General features: G+C 43.9%; 1 long non-coding RNA gene across 2 annotated transcripts in view; it reads right to left on the bottom strand.

Annotated features, from left to right (window-relative positions):
• Nucleotides 1-14,066, bottom strand: part of LOC107311357 (uncharacterized) — a 41,011-nt gene that overhangs the window by 18,986 nt on the left and 7,959 nt on the right. Inside the window, exon 4 of one of the 2 annotated variants that reach the window (XR_014944678.1) lies at nt 11,859-13,302. The exons of the other annotated variant lie outside the window; for it this stretch is intronic. This is a non-coding gene — a long non-coding RNA (uncharacterized LOC107311357). Of the gene's footprint in view, nt 1-11,858; nt 13,303-14,066 lie in introns of those variants that run through there. 2 annotated transcript variants of the gene reach the window in all.

The raw sequence follows: 14,066 nt of genomic DNA, 5'->3' as shown, positions 1-14,066 counted from the left end.
TGCAGGTCATCTGATGCAAAATGCTTTCGAGTGTGGTGAATCTGAACCTTGCAAAACCTGGAGGCCACTTGGAGGTGTCTCAAAAGAAGGGAGGTTTCACAGCTCTGGAAGGGGAGCTGAGAGCCAAAAAAACAGCAGTTCTGCATCTCCGTGGCAGGAAATAATCCAAAAGTGGAGGAAAAGAGCCCTTGGCCAAAATGATATCATTTGGGAGGACATATGACTTTCTGGAATTAGTTAACACGGGTAAAGTAAGGCAACATAGGTAAGCGTGCACTTGAGGTGAGGCCGGCTAGTTGAGAACTTGAGCAAGGATGGCAAAGGGTCAGGGAAAGGGAAGAAAAAGGGAAGACACTTGTGAATCAGAGCAATGTGTCAGGCAGTAGTGAGGGCAAAAGGTTGGGTGAGGGTGTTTCCTATTACTCATCTGCTGGGAAAGTTTGGTTATTGACAGCTAAGACATACACATCCTTATTTTTCACTTCTCCATGTCTTTGTCCCATTTCTGCAAAACAAAGCTACCGTAAAATCCTTTTTCCTGGCATCTGCCTATCCTCGCCCTACACTCTGCATAGGTTATATTTGCTTGGGGCCATGGAATGTTTTCTCACATGCACACGTTGCTCATTACAGTGCACAACTCCTCTGGATCCTCCAGTCCATACTATAAAATAAAGAAATAAGAACATGGATCAGATTTCCCAAAAGTTGGCACTGATCAGAACATGCAATGCAGACTGAGAGAAATCTAGAGGAATACAGTGTATTAAAACATGGATAGCTTACAGATACTGAGAAATGACAATTTCATCTGAATGTGGGTGAGGCAGGGGAAGGAAGTGGGATGTTCCTTATTCTGGAAGACAGAAGAATTCCATGCTCTGTGTGTTGGGGAGTGTCTAGACAGAAAATGGGGAAAGGAAAACATCAGTAAGAGCAGACTGGTGTTACAGAGTGACCTCTGATGTTCGTAACTGGGTGACAGTAAGGTGGTGTTTGTTGTAAGTTCTATCCTAGTGGAATGTAGCACAGAATAGGGCAAATATACAAACTATGTATTTGTGAGACTGTGTTCTGTAAAGCAATGACTCTGGGAAGCTCTGATGGATTATGCAGATAGTTCACTGGGAGCTGCCTTCAGACAGAGCAAGAAAACCTATGTTGTTCCTCCTGGCAGCTAACTTAGAAGATATGGATTAGCAGTTGAGGACATGATTTTCCCACAGGCACAACACTAACAAAGCATATACTGTAGGACAACGCTGAAGGAAGATGCAAAATGACTGGAAAAGGTTCCGAAATGAGCTGCAGACATGACATAAAATCTTTAAGATACTCTCTAACATGAAAAACTCTTCAGGATACCGTATAAATTGTCGGAGAAAAAGTAGAGGACACTCATGTCTTAATGATCTACCAAGGAAAAATGCATCCAAGAAAAGAAGGGACTAAAAAAGTCTGATCCACAAGATCAGATGTGTCAAATTCAAACTGGATGTAAGACACACATTTTCAGGGAGTTTGCTGGGAGGGAAAGAGAGAATTTTTCTTATGCTTTATCTTGCTGTTTAAGGTTTGATGAAAGAAATAACTAAAAACATTTCCTGGGGAAAGTGGCAAATTTGTCATCATTTGGACTCTTTATGTCCAGTCTGTGATGGTGGCTAAAACACGTGTTCTGGTTTACCAACATGTATTGGATTCGATAAGTAGTGGGGCAGAACAAAGTGCCTGGACTGCCAACTGGCTAGGCAGAGTCAGTCCTTCACGTTGGGTTTTCAAATGATGTGATGAGATCGGCCACTGCGATCCTTGTGGCTTTAACAGTCAGCTCCCATAATGAATTTTCCATCTGTGACTCTGAAAATTGCTTTCATAAACAGCCAGTGAGGTGGGCTGACCTAGTGTGGCTGTGACCAGAAAGTCTCCTTCTTCAATTCCAGCTCAAAGCTAAAACCTTTGTTGGCAGTGCCTAGTGACCACACTCCTTCTGAGAAGACAGATGATGAGAAATGGCCATGATGGGATTTCTCCACAGTGTCCAAGCTGTATAGAGTTTGGCATGCGGGCATTGCTGGAAACAGAACTGGAATCTCAGCAGAGTCATCTTTATGTCTAATGGCACTGATTTCATCACTTAAGTGCTATCTTTGGAAGTCTGTGCACAGGGTTAGATGGAAGCACTGATCTTTTAGTACCCATTGAGACAATGATTCAGTTCTTGCATGGCATTTTGCTGAGGGCAGCATTAGATACAGAAAATAAAACATATAAATAATAACTATCATCACATTCAGGGTGTGGCAACAGTTGAGTTCAGGTCTAATCAGGAAACTTCAGGGAGACAAGGAGTTCTTATGGTTAAGCAACAGCAATGGAAAGTACAACACCTGGCTTCAACTCTAAGCTTTGCCACTAAACCTGTGCAGTCTCATGCACATCCTTCTCCGTGCCCTGACTTCCTTAGCTAAGAGAAGAATTGCACTCCCTGTCTCCCACCCCTTGCTTTAAGGATTCCATAGGCTGGGAGTTGTCTCTATTCCAAGTTCAGGTGTCATCTGCCTTTATGTGTCCTTACATGATGCCCAAGGAAGAAAATTACACTTGGCACCTTTTTGCATGTTGTTTTTTTCCCCCAGAAATTATCTGATGATAATAACCCTCACATCTGCTGAGTATCATGACAATTTAGGAACAAAAACACATAGCCTTAGGTGAGATTTCAGTGGAACGAGGAAGATGGTTATTGACGATTGCAGAACTGTTTGTATTTCCGTCTGTCATAAATCACAAAACTGGAGCAGCTCTTCTATGCTAAAGTTCATATGCTTCTTTCAAAAAGGCAAAAGAGAGAAAATTCCTCCAGTCTATTCTATAGCCCTTTACTTCCTATATTTTTAAGTGAAACCAGCACTCAGATAGTTGTCCGCTAAATAAAACTTACTTTCTACTTATGTCACTTCAGTGTACGTGTGTCTCTCCTGCTCCAGAGTGACCTTGATTTAATTTGGTACTATGTTCAAGAAGAAGCTTGCTACAAGGTCATTAATATCATTGGGAGCTTTTCCGTTCAATTCCACAAGCTCTTGAGGTTCATTCAAATGTTGAGTTTACCTTTAGCACCTTTAGCACCGTGAGCTGATTTATTATTTCCAGCAGGTATGGGAGACCAGGCAATCATTCCATAATGCTTTTTCCTGGGTGCTATGCAATTTAAAATGTTTGTGCAGAATCCAGCTGGAGCAAAAACTTGAAAGGGGATGAGACTGGGGAAGGACAGAAATACTGGTATGCAAAGACCCCTTTGTCTAATGCCAAAACATTAAAAAACAGTCCCCAGAAACATTCACAGGAGCAAGAAACACCAGATGTCTCACGTACTGGGAAGAGAATGGCACAAACTATTTCTGGAGAAGAGACTGAGGTTCACTGAAGAGATTTGGGGTAGTAAGTCACCATTTGCTAATTCTTTCCCACATCTGAAAGAGGATGGAAGTGTTCTTCCTTAAATCTTTTGAAAGCTACTAAATATCCGCAAAAGGCTTAAAGCGCTTTTGGAAGAACATAGTACTTGTCACTTCCCAAGTCCTGCATGATGACAGGGAGAAATGAAATGCTCTTTGCCCCTAAAGCACAGGTGGGCTGTAAGTACTGTGGCCTCCTCCTTTGAATGCTGATGGATAAAGTGGTGGAGTCACTGTCCCTGGAGGTGTTCAAGAAATGTGGAGAAGTGGCACTGAGGAATGTGGTTTAAGTGGGCAATATTGGTGGTATGTGGACAGTTGGATTAGGTGACCTTATAGGTCTTTTCCAATCTTAATGCTTCTATTATTCTAGAGAGCAGACGTGAAGTTTCAAAGTGGGAAGGAGAGTCCCAGTCAAGCTGAGCTTGTATTTGGACCCCAGTCAGAAAATTCAGCACAAGCCCAAGGTATTCAGTCCATAAGGGAGAAATTTATGTGAGTAGTCTGTCAGTGCATGAACAAGGATGACATCTACTCATAACCTTTAGTTCTGCTTTACAAACCAGGGAGAGCTTTTTCAGACAGATGATTAGTAAAGTAATTGTGGTGCCCAGCATCTTTAGGGAAAGCTTCTTTGTGGCTTTTCACTCCACTTTAGACATCTCAGTGAACTCAGCACTTCTCAGACATCCAGTCTAGTTATAGAGGGTGAAGTGAAAAAGGTCTTCAGTTGTCTCTGCAATGAAGCTCTTTATTGGGAGCTGAGACTAGTTGCAAATGCTTGCAAGATGGGCTGTTGAGAGTTTGTCTCCAAGGGCTTCTGCTAACAGGATCTAGAAAGCCAGGCTCTATTGCACACAAGTTTTACTTTGATGTTTTAACAGTATTCCAACACAGGCAGCTGATTTTGATTCAGCAGTGGTGGCTTCCAGAAACAGAGGGAACTCCCATCCATCTCCAGATGGGTGCTGAATAGAAAAATGAAAATAACTCAATAGAAACCCCTGGAAACAGAGATGGTGACAGCAATAAATAAATAAATAAATAAATGAAATAAAATAAAAGGGCAAGTAACTTTGTTATTCATCAGGCTATTACCTTTGGAAAGGAAACCATGTAATTGAATATTCCTGTGGACCATACATCTTCATTCTCCTAACTTGATATCAACAGCTGCCCGGTGGTGCCTGCACAGGCCATCCAAATCAGATTATGTTATCATAGTTCTCCAATCATCGCCAAGAGCGGAATCATGGATATGAGGAGGAAATCTAGTTATTCAGGTACATGTTACCCTATTAAAAGTTTGAGGAAAGTACATTGAATCGTTATAATGGGATTAGAGTTTCAGTTGTGTTCTCAGGGTTGCAATGACTCTGTGACTTTGGTGCTTTGCAGCCAGGCTTGGGCACCAGAGCTCTGGCCAATTGTAGATAATCCAGACCATCATCACAGAGGAGTGGGCAGCAAGAGTGTGAAGCTCCTAGGAACCAGTCTTATCTAGGTAGGAATGCCCTTGGAGCCCACACAGGAGCTGTGGAAGTATCTCAGTGTTTACTCACACTAAGCAAGGCATCAAGCAGCAGAGCTAGAAGAAACAGAATTCTTAAAGAAAACATCGACCTTCTAGGTTCTCTCTCAGTACCCAACTTTCTGTACCACTTTCTTGGACAAAATATGTCTTACTCCACGGCTGCCAACACTACCAAAATTACAAAGTTAGGAAACTACCACAAAGGTGATTTTCTCTGTTTGTCATCTACTCTCATAGTCCAGCAACACAACTGCTTATCCAGGAAATGCTATTAGTAATAGCATAGACAAATGGGCCAGAATCTTCCAAAGATCTTTTTACTCCTACTCTCTCGGGGAGCAAAGAGCTTTCTTGTGAAGCTCCTCAAACTATTTTTGCACCTAGAATAACACTGACATTTTGGGAGTGCTTACTAAGCGCCTACTCATAACATTCACAAAACTGACAAGACAGTTGCTGCCTCTTAGAGAAAAGCCAGTGCTGACATCTGTCCACACACACTGTCCCAGGAGGGATCAAGGCATGAGGTTCAACCCTTCCCTACCATTATCATTGCCACACTTCTAAACTAGGGTGGCTCCATTGTGCTTTCTGCCCATTCCCAGCTTTTGGTAATACAGAATCAGAATCATTGGAGTTGGAAGGGATCAATAAAGGTCATCTAGTCCAGCTCCTCTGCAATGAACAGAGACATGTACAGCTGTATTTCCTTGAACAAGTAGCATTAAAAAAAAAACAAACAACACCTTACAGAACCCCCTTGTTTCCAAATGTAACTGTTGGGTAAGCAAATGATGGCAGCAGAGCTGTGTCCCAGCTAAGAACAATACACCTTCCTACCCATTCATCATATAACTAAACATGTGCAATGCTTTCTCTTCACCTACCCTTGCATCTGCACCTGAATGAAGCCAAACATGTAACATGCATCTGTAAAATGTTCTTGTACTTAGGATTAACTCCTGAAAAAGTTACACATTTTAAGCCTTCATCTGTCATAAAGTCTTTTGCACATATTCCCTCCCTGCATTGTTATACAGACCTGACATGTGCTCAGGGATAAACCTCTCGACAAAGAGATTTTACTTTTTTTTCCCCCCCATTTCATAATATATTTTGCAATCATTTTAATCTTCACTTTTGCTTAGGAAATGTAGAATTTAGATCTTGGTGTGCTGAGATACCCAAGCTTTTGGCATGTGGGAGGGAAGAGGATGACCCAGAGCTACTGCAATAACAACCTCCAGCCCTTCAAAATAACTGCTCATTTTCCACATGGAAATAAGCTGAGCCAAGAAGGTGTCTGGGCCTGGCAGGTTTCTCCCATTCGGACACATACATGGGTTAAATGTGCACAGCCAACACACAGTGCAGGCTGACCATTAGGACAGAATTCCCCAAGGACCCCATTACTCAGGCATCAAGAAATGGGACCAGCTCTTGGGGTCTTGGCTTTGGTTCAAGCACCCCTTTCTAAGGCACTTGCTACTGTGAGGTGCCTGCTGGAGGGAGCTGAGTGGTGGTGGGGTCTTCTGGAAAGAACCAGAGGGAGAAATCCCTGCCCTGTGCTGGGTCTGCAGCAGCACACGGCCTCGTGTTGGAGTCAGCTACAGCAATCTGCATTGTATGAAATCCTGGCCCTGCTCACAGCCTGCCATGTGTCCAAGAAAATCCTCTTTTTTTTTTTCTTCCTTTTTTTTTTTTTTCTTTTTTTTGTTCTCATCCTCTCCTTCCACAAAGAAATCCTTCCCCCAGAATTTCTCAGAATCAGAGGGCTTTGGCCATTTAGCTGAGATTTCTGGCTGCCGCACAATTATAATTGGTCTCTCATGGACAGGCTCAGCGTGGAGGCCAAAAAACTGCAAGGGTTATTAATGGCTGAGTTCCCTTCTACTTCCTAAAGGCCAGACAGGCAGGGAAGTTAGAAGGGAAGACTTGGGGCTGAGCCACCCCTCTCCTACCGTACAAGCTGTCCCGGTGCTTTGGTGCCTTCTTTCAGATGCAGAAACCAAATGGCAGAGAGAGCCGTAGGAGGCAGATCTGAAGCCCAGCAGCCCTTCTGGTGCTCATTCGGGGGCTTGTCTTTGTGTTCCCACAGCAGCTGAGGAGTGCATCGGGGTGAAGCAGAGCACACAGCCTTCCAGAAGCACCTGGTTTGCCACAGGCATGGTCAGAAGGATAAAGAAACCAGCTGGAGCGGCAGATTGAGACGTGCAGAGAGACACAGATCCCCCCTGCCCCCCTCAAATAAAAAGAGCATCTCAGGAGAGGTTTGAATTGAGTGAGAAACATACTATTACGATTATTACATCCCCATTCAACAACAATTACAGGGCATGGTGCCAGCTGGCACCAGAAAGGCATTGCTGCTTCTCCTTCATTGCCCGATACACACCGTGACAAGAATACAGCCCTTGTTCAGCTGAGAACCTAAGAATGGGAGAGGAGAAGCCAAAAACACCTCCTTGAACAATCACCATCGAGTAAACAGAACCGTGCTTGGGAAAGACATATTTCGAACATTTCTTTCCTGAGGTTTTTAGGGAGGGGAGATTTGAACATGGGTTGGGAGCGTGAGCATGTTCTCACTTGGGCATATTTCTGTGGTGTCAAATGGGTTTAGTGGCAGCTAAGAGGAGAGTCCGTGATGCCCTCACTTTGCAGTGCAGGATAAAAGCTTGTGAAGTTGAGAATTTAGGGAAGTGTGCCAACATAGCAGCCTGGGTAAATTTGGACTGGCACTCCATGCCGGTCACGGCTGCGCTCAGTCTTTGATAAGGGGTTGTCCCACAAGAGCTCCCAGCAATCTAGTGTCATTCCAGCAAGACACTTTCTTATCAAAGGTCATGTCAGAAATTTGGAGACAAGGGAGAGAAGCAGGACCGGTAAATGCAGCTGCCATAGAAAGTCACTTATTCATGTTAATGTTCCTTAAATTTTACCTCCCACTGGCAGAATGAAAGCATTGGGAAAATCTGCTGTTTGTTCGCCAGCAAACCACATGTCAGCACACTGCTGTGTGTAACCCATTTTGCACTGAGACTTGTACCAGGAGCCAGCACTGGAGAGAAGTGAGGTACAGAAGAACGAGGGCCATATCCAACTTGTCCCAGCATGGGTCACTTGTTCTACAAAACAACTGAAAGAAATCACCACCACAGCGCAGTTACTAGGTTTTTCCAAAAATACATCCTTTCTCTGTCAGTGTATTAGGCCAACATCTTCTCTTCTGATAGCTGAAACACTGGTTTCACCCCAGCAACATTTGCACTGACCTAGATGAGTGAGCCAGGACAACACTTGACCTGTGCAGTCACTGCCCGGTTTGATAAAAGGGAGAATCAACAAGTTTCTGTCCTGTCCTGCCTTCCCGGTGCTGTCCAAGAGACTCTGTAAGGGATGTGTTTGTAACACATCTAGGGCTCTCTAGAAATCATAGTTCTCAACTCCTGCCCAGAAAGAATCGCCCAAATATGTTTCCTGTGACATAAATGGCCCCACTTTGATGATCCCGTTTCTACCAGTTGTTGGGTTTTTTTGCTTGTGTGTGTAATCATGGCAGTCTCTTAACCTTTGTTACATCTGAGATAGATGGCTTCAGCTTTGCAATCTGGAACAGGCTCATACTAATGAATATCAGTAACTAGCAGCAGTGGTTTGTCACAAGTTCTGTCTGTTAATCTGGGACCAGAAAATATTTGATCCCTAGTGACATTTTGTTTCTCCCCAACCGCAGCTGGTCATATAGAGCCTCAATCTACATCTAACTCAAACCTGAGCTAAAGAATGTGTCATTGCTAATGTATAACCAGGGAGTATGAAGCTGTGTGTGAGAACAGCACACAGCACACATGTAAGAACAAGCGGCACTCATTGGAGGTGGCCTTACTGCACTCCCTTGTATGTGCTGGTTTTAAATCTGCACTGCTAAAAGGTGCCTATGATCTGATTAAAGCCAAATCTGACACTAACCCTATACCATTCTGGAAGGAAATTTAACAGGGAGTTCCCTACATCCTTAAGCAGCAAGAACCTGGCATCAGAACTTGCTAGTTGATGAGCTAAGGCTGGATTTACTGAGCCTGTTGTCAGCCTCATCTTGCTTTTGCTGTGTGATAAACTGAGAGACACTGTGGTAAGTGGGAAGCATCTTCCAGGATAACTGTAATGAGCACGTACACCAAAGGCACTTCCTGCATTCAATGACTGCAAAGGCATAATAGATATATGTGGTCCTTTAGGGGGAAACGCTAGTGCAGTCCCACAGATAGCACACATGTCCACCTGCTGTACTGCCTGATGCCAGGTAGTGTCACCAAGGCTTGACAAATTGGCACTCGCTCACAGTGGGCGAAGGCAGTTCAACTAAAATCCCTTTGGATCAGCTGAAGCACTCTAGTTTGTCGGCACGTGGCTCTGTCACACAAGGTCCATGCTACCTCCTCCCACTTGCTGCAGCAACACTTCCTAATGACCACTGATGAACACAGCGAGGGTATTAGAGGAAATGAGATCGGGCTTTTTGGCTCAAATGGTCCTAGTAGGCATCTCTGGAGGCACACAGACAGAACAGGAGCTCTCTCTGCATCCCATCTGCTGCTAGTAACATCCTGCTTGCAGTATAGCCCTTACCTTTGCTGTGTTGCAGCTTCTGGAGCAGTGCAGCAGGTCAACCAGATATAGGATGTATCCTGCCATGACCCAGACTGTGGTGTCCACTTGGGAGACAGGACTGCTTGTAAGAACTCATGCACACTATAAAAACAGCAATAGTATTGTGGAAGGACAGTGCTGGGGATGACAAGGTCTGGCTTCTGTCCCCAGCTCTGCCACAGCCCCCAAGCTGATGTTGAGCAAAGCACATCCCTCTCCTGTGCCTCTGCCTGGGGAATCAATGTTCCTTTGACTTCCTTCCTCCTTGTTCTCCTTTGAAGAGGAGAATCAGGACAAATCCTTGTGCTCCAGGGTCAGAGGGTCCCTGCAGGCTGAGGCAGATAGCAGATGAGGGCACTATACTTGCCTGGCACATCAATACGTAGTGTCAAAAGATGACATCATGGGATATGAACGAGCATTTGCCCTCCGAAAGGGAAAATAGCAGAAGCATGTGTAACCATTTGCCTTTTGTGCCAACATATTTTCCTTATGTAAAGAAAGGCCTTGGCGGCCCTAAGGAGGCTGAGAGATGCCCGTGCTCCTCTGGGAAGGAGGAACTATCAGGCAAGGATACCAGCATACCCGCCTGGGTAAATTTGTGCATGCACTTCAGGTTATAATAGACCTTAGTATCTGATAACAGAGACCTGCTGGAGTCTGGCATGAGGACAGAATGAATCAAAGGTCATGCCATGAATTCCAGTTATGCTGATAGGCATCTACAGCCAGAGGAAGGAACTCACGAACAGCAACAGGAGACTGATGGGGAAGGCTGGAAAACAAAAATCAATTTGGGGACGACAAGTATGGGTTGTTTTGGAACCCAGCTAGACAACTGTGCATGTATTTTCCATGGAATATAGGAAGATGTTTTTCCTGGTAAGTTCCCTGCGATCTGTGCCATTACTAGTTAAACAAAGTAAATACACCACAGTAAATACATTAAATAGGTGCCACGTGTTGTTCCATGGGTCTCTCCTCTGTGGAGAAGCTGATTCATGACATAAATGGGATAATTAGCAGATAGGTAGAGATGCAAACACGCAGCATGTATCTTGCACTAGGGGAATTGTTTGCATACAAAGACAGCTGAGAACCAATGTGACGTAGCACAGAGTTGCCCTGACCACTGCCTGCCTTTGTCTCATCGTCTCATTGCATGCTGGAAGTCAGTCTGTCACTACTGCTTGCCTCATGCCTTATCCTTAACATATCCTGGGTACATAGTGCTCAGTGGTGCACACCAAGGTCAGAACAAGTTCACACAGAGAGTAGAACTCCGCACCTATACACACATGGTGTTCCCATAGAGCCTAATGAAAACAGAGCTTTAAGATCCTCAGGCACCCAAGCGGTTGGGATGGGATGGGATGGGATGGGATGGGATGGGATGGGATGGGATGGGATGGGATGGGATGGGATGGGATGGGATGGGATGGGATGGGATGGGATGGAACAGGACAGGCTAGATTGAAAGAGAGATGCAGCATGGGGAGGGACAATTCAAGCTGCTAGCACGTGTCATCATCAGAGCAACTTGTTTCCTGGTTCCTCTGCAGGAATGCTACAATCATGCTTGCTAGTGATGCGTTAGGCAGCGACAGAAGCTACCTACTAGAAACTGCACTAGGCACTGACTAATAATGAAGGCTTTCTCCAGACTGGTGGCAGACTCCTGGCAGACTGGTGAGGAAAGTGCCCTGAGTCCAGAGAGGTTTGGCTTCAGCTTCGCAGAGCTAAAGGGGAAACTTCAGATGCATAAGACCCCATCCATCCTGTAAACACAGGGAAACTGAACTAAAACTGATCAATTTGAACCTCAGCAAACAGATTAAATCACCCAATTAAATTAGCAAGCAGGAGAGCTTAGTTTTAAATATTAATTCAAAGCTTTTTTTCCATTTATCCTTAATTATTTTCCCTAATGAAAGGTTGATACTCATCAGGCTGTAACCATTAAGACTGTTGACTCTGAACTGTGCACAGCCTGCCTACCAACTCTGTTATTTACTGTTCACAGTAGAGTTTTATCTATGCGTATTTATCTACAATTTTACGTGCTTTCATTAGGTCTTGATTATTGCATTTTTCTATCTGGAAAATTGTGCATTATTCATTCCTAATTTATTACGGGACGACTGTTTTTCTTTCGAATTGATTTATATCGGGTTGCATTTAGAATGAAATTTGAATCCACTAAGAAGTCTAAAACCATTTTTTATTGAACTCTTAAATTTTTATTACTTAAATAAACCACATTAATCGCAAAACAGAGAAGAAAAAGTACTAGTAAACAAAGGAAGTACTGTCAGTGGCTGGTGGGTTAAACAGGTTGTTCCGGGACACCATATACCCCAACATTTCGGATCTGCTGGATCTTGTCCTCTCATCCTTATTTTCCTTGTAAACCAGAGGGGAAAAACAAGCTTGTCTGCTTTCTCCAAACCTCATACAGTTTCTCAATGCTGAAGGAACAAGCCACTGAATCTAAGTCTTTGAATAAACTGAAATGGACAAACAGTCATCGTCTCCTACTCACGGAAGAGTTGTAGTAGTCAAAAGTGGGTTTAGCACTTACCAAGCTTTAGTTCCAGATGCTAAGGCAGTGGTTTGGTTCAACTTTCTGAAAAGCTTTGGCAGGAAGCATGTGTTATTTGACACTTCAAACAAAACAAAAAGAAGCTTTTTTTATCAAATATACTAGAATTCATTCCCCGACACAGACTGCCACTGCTTCACATTTCTTTTCCATTTTCTTTCAAAAGAGAAAAAAGAATTAAAAATGAATTTAAAGTTTGTAATTGATACTTTCTGTTGTCTGAGTTGGAGAGCTGAGAACAGTTCAGGCCTTTCCTTCCTGCCCAGTGAGCAGATTCCTTTAAGCTGCCATTAAAAGACTGTGGGTGCCTTTAGCATCACAAGGCACTATCCAAGAGACTGTTTTTCCTTACATATTTTGTAAGCTCACCCAGCAGCTCCCTCCTTCACCTGTTTTTCATGTTCTAGTCATGGGGTCTTTCCATACTGTTGCATTACAGGAGAAAGAACCTGGAAAATATGAGCATTGCCTAAATTGATGCTGAGATATCTGCTCAGATTGGCAAGGCACCTGCGCTCAGAGGTCCCATGCTCCCAACCACTCTGCCCACCCCAGGCAGGAGGTCTGATCCTGTAGGAAAAGGGAAGCTTCTCCACGTGGGACACTATGGAAAAGGTTGGCACACTGTGATGTACATGGCTATAATACCGCTGTTATATTTCAGTTGGTATTACAGTCCTGTTTCTGAAGTGTCTCAACTGTGGAGTCTCAGATAGAGATTTATACTTGGCACTTCCATGATAAAAGTTTTTCCACTGCAACTCAGCTTGAGTTAAGACTCCTGTCTTCTTTGTGCCAACACCACCGAAGTCTCACCTCCCTGCTCTGGATTCTGTTCATAGTAAATGCTACAGGAGAGGTGAATGGAGGATCTTTGTGCCAGTCATCTATCTGCTATTCTTCCATTGCTAGTGTTTGGTTCATTGTCCTGCCTGGTGGAAACAAGAATGTCATCAGGAAACAGAATTGTGCCAGGTTAAGATCCTCCTATCTGCTCCACTGGCTTTTCAGTGGGATGAAGCTGTGTTCTGCCAGCTGAAGATCAGGACCTGGAAAACAAGACCCATTGGAAAGACTGCAAGGTAGAGAAAAATTGGGTTTCTTAAGAGGTTAGCTAACACTGCTTTAGCTAAAGCCCACCACAGCCCAATTTTGCAGGCTTATGGCATGTAAATCTTGGATTAACTCAATATCCAGTAGAGCTTTGCAGTCCACCCACAGCACTTCCCAGTGTGAAGAATTGGGCCTCTCATGAGACTCTTTGCAGAGTTTCTCCCAAAGCTCTGGATATCCTTTTCCAGAATGGGATTTGTAAGGGACTCATTACGAGCAGGACACTAATCTGCTCCTCCACTGTAGCATGTGGGGAAGAGAATCTCAAACAGCCTGCTGCTGCATTTGAGCCCTAGTTGTTTCCCAGGATAACCTGGTGGATACACCAGTATGCAGCAATTTCAGCCCAGATCCCAGAATTAAAGCATTAGAAGCATTACAGTGTTAGGTTTTCACAGATGTTTTTCAGCGAAAGAATATATTTTAATAATATTTTTTTAGTGGAAGAATATACCCTATGTGAACTTAAGCAGATGAGGCACTATAGAAAACCAGTGCCACCAGTCACTGTTCTCCTGAAGTTTATTCCCACATTGGGACCCATGAAGGAGGGAATGCCAGAAGCTCAGCCCCTCTAGAAATCATGGTGCCACAGTTCTAGTTCCCATGTTCACTGTTTGTTTGTTTGTTTGTTTTTTAATGCCTGCAAGGTCTTCTATTTGCAGCTCACTCTAGGCTCCTGGCTAGAAGAAACCATTAA

The sequence above is a fragment of the Coturnix japonica genome, chromosome 3, assembly GCF_054131305.1.
Source record: "Coturnix japonica strain WE chromosome 3, WE-NBRP24, whole genome shotgun sequence".
Lineage (NCBI taxonomy): Eukaryota > Metazoa > Chordata > Aves > Galliformes > Phasianidae > Coturnix > Coturnix japonica.
This window is presented reverse-complemented; position numbering and strand designations above follow the sequence as displayed.